The 15,369-nt window shown below is 50.9% G+C and overlaps 1 protein-coding gene and 1 pseudogene across 1 annotated transcript in view; one reads left to right on the top strand and one right to left on the bottom strand.

The window, feature by feature from the left end:
* MAPRE3 (microtubule associated protein RP/EB family member 3) overlaps positions 1–15,369 on the top strand; it is a 420,985-nt gene that overhangs the window by 55,084 nt on the left and 350,532 nt on the right. The window lies entirely within an intron of this gene.
* LOC126933759 (60S ribosomal protein L37-like) lies at positions 7,696–8,288 on the bottom strand (annotated as a pseudogene).

Genomic DNA, 15,369 nt, shown 5'->3' with positions numbered 1-15,369 from the left:
GAAAGGAGAGAAGGAGGGAGGGAAGGAAGGAAGGAGGGAAGGAAGGAAGGAAGGAAGGAAGGAAGGAAGGAAGGAAGGAAAGAAGGGAGGGAGGGAGGGAGGAAGGGAGGGAAGGGAAGGGAAGGGAAGGGAAGGGAAGGGAAGGGAAGGGAAGGGAAGGGAAGGGAAGGAAGGGAAGGAGCTAGAAGCTTCTTCCTAGAAGCTCAGTGGCCCTTGCTCTTCTCTCTGCTGAGGGTAACGGGGCTGCCTGTACTCACGGGGAGAGGTTGAACTTTTAAATCAGAAGGCGCAGGTTTGAAGCCTGGCTCCCTCGCTTCCTGACTGTGACAGCCTTGGATGTACCACTTAGCCACTCCTAACCTGAGGGAGGGAGGGAGGGAAGGAGGGAGTGGGAGGAAGGAAGGAAGGAAGGAAGGAAGGAAGGAAGGAAGGAAGGAAGGAGAAAGGAAGGAAGGAAGGAAAAGGAAGGGAAGGAAAGAAGGAAGGAGAGATGAAGGGAAGTCAGGGGAGGGAGGAAGGGAGGAAGGGAGGGAGGGAAAGAGGGAGATGAGCAGGGCCATGGGGATTGTGGAACTGGATTCAGTCCTGGCCCATGAATCCCGGTGCTCTGTTGCCCCTGTTCCTCTGTTGCAGGAAGATCTGGCTCTTCAGGGTTTGCTGTTTGACAAAATGTCAGTGACTTACATTTACAAATGCTTTAGCATGCCCAAGACAGTTTCATATAACTTGACGAACTGGAAGAGCAGGTAGCATTATTTTTATATCCTCTCTCCTCAGGGTGGACAAGTGGTGGTTGCCCCAGTAACCATCCTATCCCCTCCCACTGGGCAGCAGCCATGCCCTGCGGATAGGACAGTCCCACCCCAGTGCACGGGTCTAAAGGCAGTTTGATCCAGTGAGAGATATGCAGATGAGGAATCCAGAGATCTGGGATCCAAAGTCCAGCTTGACCATAACTGACTGAGTGACCTTGGGCTTGTCCATTCCCTTCTCCGGGCAGCAGTTTCCTTGTCGGTCACATGAGGGGCTTGTGTTACTGACAGGGGATCTGTAACATTCTTCCTGGCACTGGGATCCTCTTATTTCTGAGATTGTAAATTGCCTGGCCAGCTGAGGGTCGTGGACAGAGTCTAAGGTGAAGAGTACAAAGATCCGGGTTCAGACTTGGGCCCCACTTAGCACCTCTGTGTCATTGTCCTCATCTACAGGATGAAGAAAAGTCATTCTTGCCCAAATTACTTTCCTGAGTGAATAAAGGAATAAAAGATGATAAAGCTGCAGAAAATGTAAAATGTTTACTCTTGTTAATCATTTGTGAGCATCTGCTCAATCCGGGCATTGTGGCGAGAACCTTATGTACTTTATCTAAGTTCATTACTGAGACCTCGAGGTAAGAACTATCCCCAGGGTTGTGAGGGGAAATGCTTAGCAGCCAGCCCGCCGGGCAGGAAGGTCCTGATTTGTAGTGTTTGCCCATTTCAGTGGTGTCAATGCTTCCACTTTGGCCCTTTCCAAGCTAAGCGAGCTCATGTTACTGAATGCAGAGCTGGGAAGAAATGCATACAATTGGCTTTCTGGAGTGGAAATGAACCAGCTCCAGTGCATCACTGACTCTATCCACTTTATTGATAAGAAAGCGGATTCAGAAACATCTCCAAATTCACAGTCAACACCAGCAGAGTCAGGATTGAAACCCAAGCCTGACTGCCTAGAAGCTCAGTGGTCCCTGCTCTTCTCTCTGCTGAGGGTAACGAGGTGTACTGTGCTCACGGAGAGAGGCTGAACTTTTAAATCAGAAGGCACAGGTTTGAAGCCGTGTTCCCTTGCTTCCTGGCTGTGAGAGCCTTGCGTGCACCACTTAGCCACTCTTAACCTAAGGCCTCAGTTTTCTCATCTGTTAAAAGGGAGAGAGTGAGTGCCCAGCACACACAGTTTCTCTGTGACTCCAGTGAATGTGGCCGTGCTTTGTAACAGATCATTTTGTAAGCAACAGCACCTGGCACCTCACCAGTGGTCTGCTGCGAGGACGCTGCTTCCAGCAGGACTTGGGGCCCCCAGCCCACCTCCCTGTGCCCAAGGATCTGTAGCCGAAGGCCGGTAGAAGCATCTCAGAGCTCCTGCTTCAGCCCCACCATGGAGCTCCCCTCCCTCGGTTCCCAACTCCTAACATTCCAGCACAAGTCCCTCCCTTCTGCCTCTCCCCAGGAGTTAAGCCCAGCAGAAACCAGAACCCTTCTCAGAGCTGCTAGAATCTTGTGCCCCATAAATCAGGATGCTGAGCTGTGAGACCAAAGGAAAGCTCTGGAAAAGGAAGTCAATCACCTGATGATTGTTTTTAAATAGCATCACGTGAACTCAGACTTACCCATGGGATGAAACTGCCTTCCACCACCGCCACCGCCAGTAAGGATATTTGGGGCTCAAACCTCCTTCTCTTGATGCTTAAGCAGCATGGGGTGCAAAGGGCCCTGCAGCAGGGCCCAGGGCTCCTGGAAACCATGGCCTGCTCTGTGACATGGCCCAGAGGGAGCTCAGATACCCTCTTGAAACCTGCACTCACCCGGCCTGGCTGACTTTGATAGAGGGAGACAGAAGGTCTTTGGGGAACTTTTGTAAGAGGGAGACATTGTGTTCTCTTTAAAAGCCAAGATTATCCCCAGGTCACTTGAGTTTACACACACACACATGCACGCATGCCCTTACACATACACATGTGTGCCCATGTGCACACACATTCACCTACATGTGCGCGCACTCCCATCTATTCATCTTGGAGTGCCCTGGATTCTGGAGATGCAGAGGTGCACGTTGTGGTGTTGACTGTGGTCCTCAGAAGAGGCAAGAAAGAGATTTTGGGGTGACCCAAATCCCAGCAGAGCCCCTAGCAATGCAGAAGGGGGAAGAGTATGGACTGGGAACTGCAAGAGACCAAGAATCAGGAGAAGGGATTCCTGAGTGAAAGAAGGATTCTGGAGCCACCTCAGGAGGGGCAGCTTACCTGCACTGGCTTCTGGGCAGAACCTGGGCAGCAGGCGCTTTGCAAAGGGTGGGTTTGACCTGGAACAGAGAGAAACAGACGTAGGATCTGAGAAAGGGATCTTTCTTTCTGAGCGACTGGTAGAACTCTGAGAAAGGACTGATCTGGCCTTAGATTGAACGATGGAAGGAAGCGCAAGCTACGATGAGGCCTGGAAACCCCTCCAACGTTCTGGGACAAGCAACCAGCCAGAATGGATCATATGAGCCAGGGCTCTTCACCCTGGCTTGTGTGTGATGTCATCCAGAGCTTTCCTTTAAGTATACGCCGGGGGGGGGTGGTCTGTACAGAGATGGGTTGGGGATGTCAGGGTCGAGGGATGGGGGTCAGGGGGCAGAGTTTGGAAGCTGGGGTGGCCCTGGAAGGTTGGTCATGTCCTCTTGGTATTAAATGGGGTGGTAACAGGCATTGGGAGTGGTTCTCGCTGTGGGAACCTGAGCTAAGAAGAGGTGGGGTGGGGACGGGTAGTCTAGTAGGCCAGGTAGCATCAACTAAGGGACCTTCCAGGTGAGATTGCCCTGGTGAATTGACCATAATCCCAGATAGGGCCAATCAAACTCCAAAGAGAGGGGAACCTGCAGACCCTCCTTGGCCAACATGTTCAACCCTTATGAGGGCTTGGAATGCCCATGCCCCACCCCCCAGGCTGCCTTAGCCTGGCACAAGACCCCCTAGATGGCTGGAGCTGTGAGTACGGGGTCTGTGCAAAGCCTTAGGGCCACTCCATACGGCCGTGGTGGGCCCAGTAACCTGCTCAGACCACATTAGAGCATGCTGTCTGGTCCCTGGGGCATTTCTAGATTCAAGGCCTTCCCCTTACAGTGTTGAACAAATCCTATACCCCGGACCTCAGGGTTATCTTTTTCTCCTCCCAGATACATCACCCCCGCACCGGCGAGCCTTGGTGGGTGCTGAGAACGCTCTCAAAGGCATGTGTCCCAGTTACAGACAGCCGCTGGGCCACCTTCCTCGGAGGCTGAGCTTAAGTCTCTGACGGCAGCTTCTGAGAGTTGCCCCCCTGGTTCTGCCCAGGAAAGGAGCCTTGGCCTCTCCAGAGGCAGATGTGGGATCCCTTAGAGACTGTGGATCTGCACCAGCAGAAGGGTGGGGCTGGTGAAGGCTCCTTAGATGTCCTTGTCCACCCCATGTGTTGCATAGATGAGGAGCCTGAGGTCCACGGAGAGGACACGGTTACTCCTGGGTCCCAGAGGCGGGTTCAGGGCAGACCTGGGGCTCCTACTGCCCATCTTTTCTATCAAAGTTCACGCTGCTGTCCCGAAGACCCTGCTCCAGATACGGAGTTGCAGAAGCTTTCCTGAGCCTAGGTGAGGACCTGGCCCACCCTACTTTCCCAGGATGAGCGTTGGTGAGGGCCAGGGTGAGCTCTGGCCGAGGCAGGAAAGCGCTGTCTAAACACGCTCTGGGGCCTGTGCGTCTGGCTGGCTGTCCCCCGGGCCAGGTGGGCCTCTGACACACAGCAGGAATTTTCCACTGGCGCATCCTCTGGCTGGTTGGGATCCAAAGCATTTTCCAGCCTTTTTGTTTCACTCCAGTTGTCTCCCCTGCCCCATGAAGATGCGCCCTGGGGCCCAGAGCGTGGGGGCCGTGAATTTTCAGAGAAGCTTCAGGGAGCCCCGCTTCTATGACCCAGAAGCCATCAGTCAGTACCTAAAATACAGAATGAAGGAAAGGAAAATCACTTTTAATAAATCTACATAGATAGTGAAATTAAAGTTCAGAGAGAAGGTGACATGTCCAAGGTAGATCCAACACAGGTTTGTCTAAGCCTGGCACCATCCTGTTTCCACTGTACCAGTTTCCCAAGGTTAACAGCCAAGGTCACAGGAAGACACTGCATGGGGGAGTTTCAAAGATGAAGCTGTGGCCAGGCACGGTAGCCCATACCTTTAATCCCAGCACTTTGGGAGGCCAAGGTGGGCAGATCACCTGAGGTCAGGAGTTCAAGACCAGCCTGGCCAACGTGATGAAACCCTGTCTCTATTAAAAATACAAAAATTAGTCTGGTGTGGTGGTGCACGCCAGTAATCCCAGCTACTTGGGAGGCTAAGGCAGGGCAATCACTTGAGCCTGGGAGGCAGACATGGCAGTGAGGTGAGATCACACCACTGCACTCCAACCTGGGCAACAGAGCAAGACTCCATCTCAAAAAAAAAAAAAAAAAAAAAAAAAAGCTGCAGGAGGGAGCTGGGCCATCCATGTGGGGACACTGCCAACTCACAGAAGTCCCTGGAAAGGACAGCTGAGTGTGCCAGCGACACATGCATCCCCATGCTGTGTCACTCCAGCCTGGAAGCAGCAACGCCAGCAGCTCCTCCCCAAAGGCCAGGCCAGGCGGCCGGGGCCCACGCTTTAGGAGCCTGTGACTCCTCATCCTGCATCACAGTGGTAGGACTTTTTCCTGGGTTGGGGTTGACACGTTTAACCCTGCATCCAGAGCATTCCTTGGGTAGCAATAAGGGCCTTGACCTGGAACCTGTGGGGAGGACAGCCTGAGAAGCTGGGCCTGCAGATGGAGACCAGCTGGGCTGGAGCCTGAGTCTTGTGGGGCCTTTGTCAAGCCATGCAGGCGGGCCACAGGAGGCCACAGTGGGCAGCCACAGGCTGCTGCTTGCTCCCAAGGCAGTGTTCCTGGTGGTTGGGGTGGTACCTGTGCCTGCAGGGCAGGTTCACAGCGAAGGAGAGAAGACCGACTTAGCACACTGAATGGCATTCTCTGGGCTCCTCCCTTGGACCCTGGGAATGTTTCCTAGAATCATCACCAACTGCCCAGAGCCTGGGCCTCCACAAAACTGACCTCAGGGAGACCCCAGCCCATTCAGAGAGGTGGGCAAGTCGGGAAGGTGATGACAGGAAGATCTGGGGTGCCATTTGGCCTGTGCAGCCTCCCACTCCCATGAAACTCCTTGCTATGGTTTGAATGTTTCCCTCCTCTGAAACTTATGTTGAAACTGAATCCCCAATGTGGCAGTATTGAGAAGTGGGGCCTTTAAGAGGTAGGTCATGAGGGCTCTGCCCTCATGAATGGATTAATCCATTCATGGATTAATAGATTAATGGGTTAGTGGATTAATGGGCTATCATGGGAGTGGGACTGGTGGCTTTATAAGAAGAAGAGAGATCTGAGCCCGTACGCTCAGCCCCTCACCCTGTGATGCCTCGTACCACCCAGGGATTCTGTACAGAGTCACCACCAGCAAGAAGACCCTCAGCAGCCCCTTAGCCTTGGACTTCTTAGCCTCCATAGCTTAAGAAATAAATTCCTTTTCTTAGCCCGGCACAGTGGCTCATACCTGTGATCCCAGCACTTTGGGAGGCCGAGGCGGCAAATCACCTGGGGTCGGGAGTTCAAGACCAGCCTGACCAAAATGGAGAAACCCAGTCTCTACTAAAACTACAAAAATTAGCCAGGCGTGATGGTGGGCACCTGTAATCCCAGCTACTCGGGAGGCTGAGGCAGGGAGAATGGCTTCAACCCGGGAAACAGAGGTTGCAGTGAGCCAAGATTGCACTACCGCACTCCAGGTTGGGTGAGAGAGCAAGACTCCATCTCGAAAAAATAAAAAATAAAATCATAAATTCCTTTTCTTTGTAAATTGTTCAGTTTCAGGTATTCTCTTTAAAGCAACGAAAAATGGATTAAGACACTCCTACGGCTGGCTCCCCATTGACCAGCCCAGCATTTCCTGTGTTAGAGAAAAAAGTTTTTCCATGGTCAAATAAATTTGGGAAATCAGGCCAAACCAGTCCTCATTCCCAAATGTATTACAAATTTCCTTCAGATCTTCTAGACAGTGGTTCTCAAGTAGAGGTGAATTTGTCCCCCAGGGGACACTTGTCAATGTATTTAGACATTTTTAGTTGTCACAACTGGGAAGGTACTACTGGAATCTAATGGGTGAAGGCCTGGATGTTGCTAAACATCCTATAATGCACAGGATATCCCATAATAAAGAAGTATCCAGGCCCAAATGTCAATAGTGCTGAAACTGAGAAACTTTGTCCTAGAGTGTTGCATAGAACTCCAGGGAGGTGTTCAGGGGCCACAGTATAGAGAACATTTGTCATTCTTTCAGGCCTCCCAGCATCTGCTCTCCCTTCCCATGTTTGAGGATTTGCCTCATGTTTTGAGCAAGAAGCTGCACCCAGAACGGAAGCTCTATGAAGCCGATCCACATCGTCCCAGCCTCTCTTGCAGCTAGGTGGAAGGCACGTGACCTCCCTCCACCAGTCACATGTATTTTCCCCAGGCTTTGAATCCAAAACTCATGATGCAGAAAAGTGAGACTATGCAGAGCCTATTGTGTAGTGGTGAGGGAGGTGGCAGCAGCTGTGGTGGGGGGGATATAGGTGGTCCTAGAGGCAGCACCCAGGGTAGATGGAGCTAGTGGCACAAGCTAAGGTGTCTATGTAGCAGTAGGGTCTTCCTGGGGTCCATTACACAATGTGACTTTGGGTGTTGTTCCTGGCTACTTTGCCTCTGACCTTGATTTTTCTGACCCTACAAGAGATTCTGTGAGCTACCCAAGATCTTTAGAATAAATCCTTTTTAAGCTTAAATTAGGAAAGTCGGCTTCCATTTCTTGCAATTAAGAACTAACTGGGTGGTACTGAGTTCTCCAAGTGTATTTGGGCACAGGATTCTTTTTTCTTTATTTTTTATTGTTAAACCAGAATATTTATTGCATGACTAATTGTTGAAATTCTTAAGATGAACTGGATGCTGCAACAGCTGCCCTCTTGGGTTGAGGTGTTGTTTCTTCACAGAACCCATGCCTGAATCTGCGGTATACAATTTTTAGGTGCCTCATTCGACCAGTCCTGGTGGTATTTCGTCTTTTAGCCTTGGCACTCCAGTTATACTTTCTCTTGCGCTTGGTGGGTTAGCCGCATTTGCCACAGGTCAACTTCTGAAGGTGGTAGGCCTTAGAGCCACAGTGGCAGCACAGCATGTGTGTCTCATTGCAACGCTTTCCAAACAATGATGTTCCCTTCATCATCTTGCTTCTGTGGCTGAGACCAGAGAGTGGGCACAGGATTCATCGTTTTGCAGAACATCTCGAGGAACCCTTGTGCTATGAGTATACTTTAAGGTATATTGGCCAAAATGAGAGTCAAATAGGGATTCCCATAACCTCTGCTCCTGCCAGACCAGACCACTGCAATAGCTCCACCTCCGGCAGAGGTCCAGGACCAGTGAGGACATCAGCATCTCTCTCCTGGTTGTAGCTGAGTCAGGGATACCCCACAACTACCCTTCTCTTCCATGCCATCAAGGGTTGAGAATAACTGCAGCTGGCTGCAGCCTCAAAAATCAAAACACAATCAAGGTGTAGAAATGATTGGGCTTATCAGAAGAAGATGGAAGAAACTGGAAATGTGCACAAGAACTCTGATGCCTGATAGGGGTGATGATACTGGCAAATCAGAGATGGGTTTAAAGAGAAACTTTAGGTTTTAAGAATTTAAGAAGTCAGGAGGGAAAAGAGAGACTTTTGGGGAAGGTCAGATATCTACCTAGAAAAGAGTGAAGCTATTTTAGGGGATTTTATATCTGGACTTCATGGAAGATGCTGAGCCCAGTTTCAGATATGTTTAAACAGAGCAATTTTAAATGACATTCATTTATTTACTCAACAAATATGTACCAAGAACTAGACATTAAACAAGTGCTGGGGCAGCAGTGTTGAAGAAAGCAAGCATAGCGATCTGCCCGTACCCTCCTAGAGCCTGAGATTTAGTCGGGGAGGCAGATACCCAGTTCTTAAGATGCAACTGATCTTTCCATTATAATGGTGTTTTATCACTGGGGAAGAGAGTGAGAGCTGGGGAAATATATGTGGTGTAACCCTCTCTGGGGTCATGGGGGACTTCCTGGGGATGGGACCATCAGAGGAGCAGAAGTAAGTAGATGGGAAGAGGGGCAAGTCTGGCGGAAGAAGGGTCCACGATGGGGCTAAGATGGAAGGATTATGGAGGGTTTGGGTACTGAAAGAAGGCTCCAGAAGCCCAGGGTTAGGGCAGGGCAGGACAGAGGACCTGAAGCTGGGCTGGAGAGGTAGGCAGGAGCCAGATCCACAAGAGTCTTGTAGGCAATTTCAAGGATCCAGGTCTTCATCCTGAAAGCAATAGAAATAATTGGGGGGTTTGGATGAGAGCCATGTTACTTAAGGCTGAAGGAATCTGAAACTATAAAATCCAATGTGGCTTCTTCACCTCACCTCAGGTGGGGATTGTGGTCCAGGTGAACTAAAAAGAGGGAGGCAGAAGGAAAAGTATGGACTTTGGGAGGCACCTACAGTGTGCTCAAGCAGGACGCTGGGCGCTTTACATGTGGCGTTGCCTTTATAGCAGAGCTGAAATAACCAGAAAAGAAGCCCTGGCCCACTTAAAGCTGGAGTATGTGCTTCCTCCCACTCCCCCAAAGAGTTGGGTGTCCCAGGCCTGAAGGCTGTCAGGGAGCTTCTGGGAGAAACAGGCAGCATCCTTGAGAAGCTGGAGGAGCAGGAGGGGTGGAGAAGAAGGAAGTAAGCAAGAGGAACTGGCCCACACAGCCAGAGCACATCCAGAGAGTGAGCTGAGAAGGAATCTTAGAAATCGGCAGGTCCAACTACCCTTTTTACAGATGAGGAAACTGAGGTCCAGGGTTCAGTGGCAGAACTGGAAATAAAGCCAGCTCTTTAGCTTCTTTTCCGCTGTTCTTCCTACTGCTCCAGGTGTGTGCACAGGTCCCTGTGTGCATGCACATGTGCACGCCATGTGTGTGTGTGTGTGTGCGTGCACACACATACGTGGCTGAGATGAGGTCATCTGTCTCTCCTTCCATCCGTAATCCAGGATGGCCATGATGTCGACATGCATTAAGATGTTTATAGAAATAAAAAAAAATGCTTAGGAAAGAAGTTAATCTCTATATGGGGGCAGGGGGATCCAGTTTCAGAAGGTTAATGTCTTGATTTTTTTTAAATCCCTTTTCTGTTTTATTCAAAGAGGATTTGGTGTTCTCAGCCCCAGCTGGGAGCTTAAGAAAACAAATCTGCGTTTTTCAGCCTCGGCCTGTCCCTGAAGCTCTAGGCCTCTTTTATTGGACCTGAGGACAGGGATGCCTGGAACCTGGTCTCTACTCAGGTCAGCTCCGTGCCTCAGTTTTCCTCCGTACAGAGGCCTGGGGCTTCCCTTTCTATCCCTCTTCCCAAGAGCTGTTTGTCCAACCCAAGAGCAAAAGGGCTCAGACACAGAAGATGAGAAGCAGAATTCACAGCTGAAGTTGGGGGACTTGGCCTGGCAGCTGAGAGAGGACAATAAGCTCTGAGGGAGACTCTGAGGTATAAGCAGAGAGAGGGGGAAGATACACAGACAGCAGTGTGTTGTGGAGAACCTGCCAGGAATCCCACCTTCCCCATCTACTGTCTGGATGAAACTTGGAGTGACCTTTCCTCCTTGGAAAAATGGGGGTGGCTGTGGGGCCACATTTGCACTGGCTATGCTCTTACAACTGCTGAGTTTCAGGGCAAACATGATAATGTATTTCTAAGGTCAGCATTGGTAGGTGGACAGAGGCCTTGGTGTGGCCATCTGTGGTCCCCAAGCCACTGGAGACCAACCGCCTCCTGGGGTCCCCACCCATCAGACTCAGTAGCTTCTTGGCCCAAAAATCCCAAGAGAGAATTCCCCTTTGCAGAAGGCTGAACTGCCCAGGGTAGCACAAGGAGAGCTGGTACCCTCACCCAGGGCTAATTGGGTTCCCAGAAATTTTGACTACAACAAAAAAACAGGTCCCAGTTCCTCCAGATTCCCAAGGTCAACACCAGTATCGGCTGCCCTGGCCTTTGCCTGGAATGCCATCATCCCTTTGCTAGGCCTCAATTTTTCTTATTAGGAAACTCAGCAATGGATTTTGAGCTCAATCGAGTGTTGATGCCATCATCATGTTAGCCCTCGGCCCTTCCCCGCTCTGGGCCTCTGTTCTGTCACCTGTTAAATGGGAATTTAGCCCGGATGACCTCCTGCACCACATGCAAGTTCCCTTTGGTGCTCATTTCAAGATTCTAGACTTCTGAGTCCTGCCTAGGCTCTTGCGGGCCTCTCATCAACTCAGTCCTTCCACAGCCCACCCCCCAACCCCAGGCTAGATGCTAGCGAGGCCCCTCGTTAATCTAGTTGACAGGCCTGGAACCTGCTTCTGTTTGTCAATTCCTTCCTCCCAGCATGCTGGTCCAGAGTCCAGCAGCGGGGGCCATGGGTGTCAGGATTCTCCCTCGGCAGTCCCTTTCACCCAGGCAGATCACCTAAGCCTCAGGCTAGCTTCCTTCTTGGGCTCTGGCATGGGTTGGTTTCCAACCCTTATCAAGGAAAGAAGGAACAGGGGGCCGCGGCACGCCAGTCGTACTGTAAGGACTGCAGCTTCCCTTACCTCCCTTAATCTTGCCATCCTCCTGAGGCAGTTGGGGCCAGGAACCCCACTTTAAGAAAAAGGGGTTGGGACAGACCCCACCCAGAGATGCTGACTCCAGAGCTTGGGCTCCTTCCTCGGCCTTGTGCTGCCTCCTTAGGTCTCCTCTGGGAAAGCAGGGCAGAGTTCTTTGGCCAGGAGTCCTGCCTTAACTCAATTCATCAAATATTTATTAATAGACCAGGTTTGCTTGGCATGGTGTTAGGGGACAGAAAGGGACCACGCAACCTATGGGGTGATTCCCTTCCAGCCCCTGGGCTGGGTCTCGATCCCTCCCCCAGGGCAGTGTCAGGCCATCATCAGACACCCATGGGCCTCTGACAGCCGCTTTCCCAATTGTTCTTTTGGATCCAGCAAATTACAGCTCATTCCTTTGGCCCACATTGTTCCTTAACGACATCACTTTTTCCATCTCCCGAAGGCACCGGCACCGTGCCCTTCTGCCTGAGCACTGCCTCCCAGCCGATCTCCATCTCCCTGACATGCTGTAGTTTCCATGGATCACTGGAGGGCATCATCTCTGGATCATCTGAGATCTGTGAAGTTCAGGGCCTGAGTACCCCCAGGCCTCCCCATGGTGACCCAACACCGTGACCAACCTTGTCTATGTGGTTGGATGGTCCCTGTCCCTTCAAATCACTGGGTGCCCTGGAGACATGGATCTTCTCCAGGCACCAGGCTCAAAGCCTCAAAGGCATCCTTTAACTTGTGCACAGATATGGGGACCCTTATGAGTCCCCGCTTGGGCTGGATGTCAGGTTGGGCCATGGACAGCTCTTCCTCTCCCTCATCTCCACCTTGCATGGGTCACCAGCACATTCACTGGCAGTCTTCCCTTCCAGTCCCTTTGCAAGCTCAAGTCACTTGGCATCATCCACATCTCTACATACTTCCTATTCCAAGTCAAGCATCGGTTCCTCCTGGGTGAACCCAGGTGCTGGGTCCTGGCCCTCCCAACGGCCTTCCTCTCTGAGCTACTCATTCATGCATGTGACTGGTATTTTCCTAAGCTCTCACTGTGTGCCAGGCTCAGTGTTGCCAGCACCTTCTGTTTTACTCCTTGTCATTGATAGCTCTGGCCCCCACCCTTTTCTGGTGAGGGAGTATGGCACAGATGGCAAAGCATACACTTTGGAGTCAGAGTGATCTGGGTTTCAGTCCTGGATCTGTCATCTGTTTGTTTGTTTGTTTATTTGTTTATTTATATATTTATTTGAGACTGAGTCTTGCTCTGTCTCCCAGGCTGGAGTGCCATGGCGCTATCTCAGCTCACTGCAACCTCCACCTCCCAGGTTCAAGCGATTCTGGTGCCTCAGCCTCCCAAGTAGCTGAGATTACAGGTGCCTGCCACCATACCCGGCTAATTTTTGTGTTTTCTTTAGTAGAGACAGGGTTTCACCATGTTGGCTAGGCTGGTCTCAAACTCCTGACCTCAAGTCATCTGCCTGCCTCGACCTCCCAAAGTGCTGGGATTAAAGGCATGAGCCACTGAGGCTGGCCATGTTGTCTATTTAATTATGAAAACTTAGACAAGTTGCTTTGCTGGAAGCTTCAGTTTCCTCATCTGTCAACTGGGAATGCTACCATTGCTAGGGCAGTTGGGAACGCTAAGTGCATTCACACATGTACCTGTTGTGATGTGTATTTCTGGCATAAAGGCAAGAAAGAGGCTGGTATATTTGGAGGAACTGCAAAGAATACAGAATGGCAGGTCCAAGGAGCCCTAGGGGAGCAATAAGGCATGTGGCCGGAGAGGCCAGGTGGGCGAATGGTGCATGGCATGGAGGACCAACCGAGCAACCCAGGCCAGACAGAGCCAACAAAGCCAGGAGCTCATCATGTCATACCCCTGCCCAAGCACCTTCATGTCCCCCAACTCCCTGCAAGTGGCAGTGTAGGTTTCTTTGGCCAACCCTTGAGGCTTTCCAGCAAGCATCCAGTCGAGCCTTCTCTCCCATCACACTCTGAAAAAGATGGGGATTAAAGTGGCTTCTTCTTTACAGCCTCTTTCTTGGTGAATGGTCAGTGTCGGGTGTGGAAGAGCAGGAAAGCCTGGGCCTGCCTCTGTGCTCCAGCCCCCACATCCTGCCTCCTTCCTTTTCTTCTCCTTTGGGCCTGATGCAAGAGAATCAGCTCTCTCCAACTCCAGTCTCTGAATCAAGGTTGCTTCTTGCCCCCTGCCCCACCCCCACTAAATAACACCCAAAGGCTGTGTATGACTCAGCAAGGCCAATGGTTGCCAATCATCACCAGGGCTCTTCTTTGAGGACAGACCGAGGCTTTGGTCTAATTACATGGGCACCAGGCATCTGAGATCGCCAAGGCCAGGAAAAGTTGAAAGTCAGGTATTTCCCACAGTCTGCTCCAGCAAGGCCAGCCAGCTCTCAAAGCTACAGTCATGACCATCAAAACAGAGAGAAGGGCAAGGTTGGAGAGGGAGTCCTGAAGTCCAGCTATTAATAACATTCTCACCTTTTAATAAAGTATTATCTTAGTTTCACATTCACACCTCACTGGCAATCTCCCCACCCCTGTGTGAGGTGGGCTATGCAGACATTGCTCTCTCCATTTTCTCACTTATAGAGGGGAAACTGAGACTCAGACTCAGAGAAGGGCCGTGGCCTGCCCAAGGTCACCGCAGAGGCCTCTTGCCTTCTGGTCCGTTCCACTGGGCTGCCCATCTCGTAAGTTTGGTTCACATCAGTTGTTTGGTACTGATCCAGAGTTCTAGAACTTCTGTTTAAAATCCCCCTTCAGCATGGGGAGGGAAATCATTCAGAAAATCTTCCAGGGAGCTCTTCCTCTGGAAAAGGAGAATGCCTTGTGAAGCAGTGTGGATAGAGCAGATGTCATCGTGGCCCACCCCTCGTCTCTTTCCATCTTGCTCATCACCCTTCATTTCCAGGGACCCCCTTTCCCGTTTGTTAACACTCTGACATGACCCACGCAACTTCCTCAACGAATCTGGGACTCCGAAGCCACTAAATCATGGTCCAAAATATCATAGCCGTTTTTGGGGGAACACACATTTCATAAAATTTCTAGAGAAGAAGAAGAAGACTACTAGGATATCTGTATTTTTATTTTAAAAATGTGTTATTTTAGTTGTTTTTTTAAACACAATCTGAATAATTAGATCCTATAGTGTGTGTGTTGTATGTTTGGGGATTTCAAACAGGTTTTTATCTAGCTGGTCAGCTCACTTTAACCTGAAACCAGAATTCAAGCCAGCTGGGCTGGATAGACCAGAGTTTCAAGATTAGAATGGATCTTCTCTAGTCCATCCTATTTGTTTGACAGATAGGGAAACTGAGGCTCGGAATAGAGAAGTGCTCTCCTCAGTGAGCACTTCTGGCCCCTTCTGGGCTACACAGAGCAAAGCCAATCCCCCCTCAGGTGATAGCTGTCACGTCCCCTGCATCTTTTCTTCTGGCTGAACATCCCAAGGCCTCTCCTTTGTGCCACGTACATCATGCTGGTGAGGCCCCTTGTTAATCTGGTTGACAGGCCTGGAACCTGCTTCTGTTTGTCAATTCCTTCTTCCCAGCATGCTGAGAAAGAAGGAAATTCAGCTCCTTTGTGGCAGAGCCAAGCCTCAACCCAAGTCTTTGAGTCCCCCTTGGGTACTGTTTCTACAGTGCACTGTGCTCTGAGATCTGGGAAGCCTGCGGAAGGGGCCAGGGAACTGCTTTCTGAGCAGCCCCTGGCCTCAGACCAGCCTGCCCAGGCTGCTCTGATGCTCCTACTTACACATGTGTCTGGCTCAAACGGCTATCCCTTTGGACCGCTGCAAGGGGCTGATTAGATGTAATTGCTTTGCCTAGAGCGAGCTATCTGCTTAATAGAATCAGTTCCCAGTAAT

This window comes from Macaca thibetana, chromosome 13 (genome assembly GCF_024542745.1).
Source record: "Macaca thibetana thibetana isolate TM-01 chromosome 13, ASM2454274v1, whole genome shotgun sequence".
NCBI lineage: Eukaryota > Metazoa > Chordata > Mammalia > Primates > Cercopithecidae > Macaca > Macaca thibetana.
Note: the sequence above shows the minus strand (reverse complement) of the source record. Positions and strands in the feature narration are given on the sequence as shown.